Source organism: Limulus polyphemus, unplaced genomic scaffold (assembly GCF_000517525.1).
Source record: "Limulus polyphemus unplaced genomic scaffold, Limulus_polyphemus-2.1.2 Scaffold667, whole genome shotgun sequence".
Taxonomy (NCBI): domain Eukaryota; kingdom Metazoa; phylum Arthropoda; class Merostomata; order Xiphosura; family Limulidae; genus Limulus; species Limulus polyphemus.
Window position 1 is genome coordinate 66,361 of NW_013666277.1, and position 2,367 is coordinate 68,727.

The 2,367-nt window shown below is 33.2% G+C and overlaps 1 long non-coding RNA gene across 1 annotated transcript in view; it reads right to left on the reverse strand.

The window, feature by feature from the left end:
- LOC111085856 overlaps nt 1-1,524 on the reverse strand; it is a 4,757-nt gene extending 3,233 nt beyond the window's left edge. The window contains exon 1 of the long non-coding RNA XR_002610634.1: nt 1,442-1,524. This is a non-coding gene — a long non-coding RNA (uncharacterized LOC111085856). The remainder of the gene's footprint in view (nt 1-1,441) is intronic.
- Nucleotides 1,525-2,367: the final 843 nt, after the last annotated feature.

Sequence of the window (2,367 nt, forward strand, 5' to 3'; positions counted from 1 at the left end):
CTAAATGATCTACCTTATTATAATATAAATAAACTTGGTATTCTGAAAATTGTTTAATCTCGAAGTCTTAAGTTCAAGGGAGGTCCAGTTCAATCTACACTTTGATGAACGTCTGTTATAGGGGTTATACTGGTTTCGGAGAATTCCACTCCTCATCAGTAACCCTAAGCACAAGTTAACCAAAGAGAGATAAGCTGGACCTATGTTATAGTGAAAAGTATCAGACATGTTTAATTCACCTTATTGGCGAGGGTTAGAATTTGTGGAATTTTTTCGGCTAAAACCATGATTAAAATTAGCATTTGTCGGGAACTTATTTCTAAAATGTCATCCAGGGGAATGTTGGTGAAGAGAGAGAGAGAGATTTGGTATCTAGGCTAGCTAGACATAATATATTAATTAGGGGAAGAGATTTTTGAAATTTCAGAAGAAAACATTAAAGTTTTAATGGTATATTAATTAGTCGTCAAGGGTTTAACAATAGGAACAATAAATCGTTCTAACAAGATCCAACAGACCAAAGAATTGGTCGAAGTGGATAACCCGACTTATGAATTTTGGTAGCCCATAGAGATTGTTTGGTCTGGTACGACATGGAAATATTTGGTCATGGCTGGTTTTTGATTAATATTTTGATCTTTTAGGTTTCTGAGCAATCTCTTTTTCTGATTCAACATCTCACTCACTCTAACAGACTCGAATTTTATGTATAACTCAACATTTTCCCTACAATTTAGAGAAAGTTTCAGACATTGCTTCTATCCTTAAACAATACAATACAACCACTGACTTAATACCGTATATTCAGACTGTTTCTCAAGCAAAAATTAAATTATGTGGTTTTTACAATGCGTACGATGCTTGACCTATAAAATTGTAAATTTGTCTTTGTTAGATAATTATTGTTATTGCTCTACGCCCCCTATATTTACACTTCAGTAGGAATGATGATGACAAAACCTTGTCGAAACGTTGTACATTTGTTGTTATGTTCAATTTATATTAAAGTTTTTCTTAATTATCCATTCAAGCCGTCTCCAAGCATTATTAGTCTCAAAGTGGGTTCCTCGTCATCGAATTTCAATAGGACATTATAAACATAAAATTATTTGTGGAAGTTAGAAAATGATGTTATATTAAATGTGCAAAAAACAAACAAATTTTAATATATAAGGTGTTGTATGCGCAGTTGTTTATACAAAACAAATATATATATTTCAAATTACATTAAACTGTTTCAAGTTTGTATCAACGATTTATAACTCACGCGCATAATAAAGTATATATTACTGTAGGATATATTACTAAGCCCGCGTTTCAGCGGTTTCCAGTAATGAAAAGTCTGATAATATGAACTGGTTGAAAACATACACACAGTATACTTCCATATAATATTAGTTTTTCTATAATTACAATATACACATAGATTGATAATCCTTACAGTTTAGCTTGGGCTTTTCCATTCTGTGTTTTGGTGTTTTTTTCGGTCAGAGAATCTATCAAAGTTGGAAGACCTAATACAAGCTTTGACCACTCTAGGTACCTTTTACATTGAAGGGGAGTGTCTCGTTGACTTTGCAAGTACCTCTGTTTATGAAATGAGACAAGTTAAAGAAAAATAACAATAATGAACACCTGTTATTTCATTTTGCATGACGTTTATTCATTTGGTTAAATTCTTCTGATCTAAATTGAAATTCACACGTATTATTAAATTAGAACATATTGTTACGTCTCCGTTCGTTAGTTAATTTTCCGTAAAAATTCTTTCCGAAGAAACTTTACCGATACAAGTCCTTTTTTAAATAAAACTGGTTTATTCTCTCTAAATACAACTTTGCAGTACACTTAATTTCCACAGTCGCGCTATAACAAACGCTATAATTCACAACGAACGTCTCACGTGCTCGACTCAACAATACTCTCTCTCTCTGTCCGCAGTTCAATTACACATTATTTTGTTCCCGTCACGTCTTGACCGTCTTATATATAAGAATACCATACATCTAGTAACCTCTCGAGGATTCACGAACCTTCGAGAATATGACGTGTTACTAGAGTCACGTGACCCCCGCTGTCGTAACAATATCAAAATTCTCGAGTTAGGCTTACTAATGCTACTTGAAATAATATAGATAAAACACAAAATATTATGATTATTTTTGAAAATGCATGTGCAAGGTAAAGCAGAATGTAAAGTTTCACTATTTTATTTTGTAATAAAGAACCAAACAGTGGTTAAGTTGGGATTCTGAACGAGGTGGAACTCCCTCTTGTGATCCACTTTGTTTGTTTGTTTTTTAATTTCGCGCAAAGCTACACGAGGGGTATCTGCGCTAGCCGTCCCTAATTTAGCAGTGTAAGACT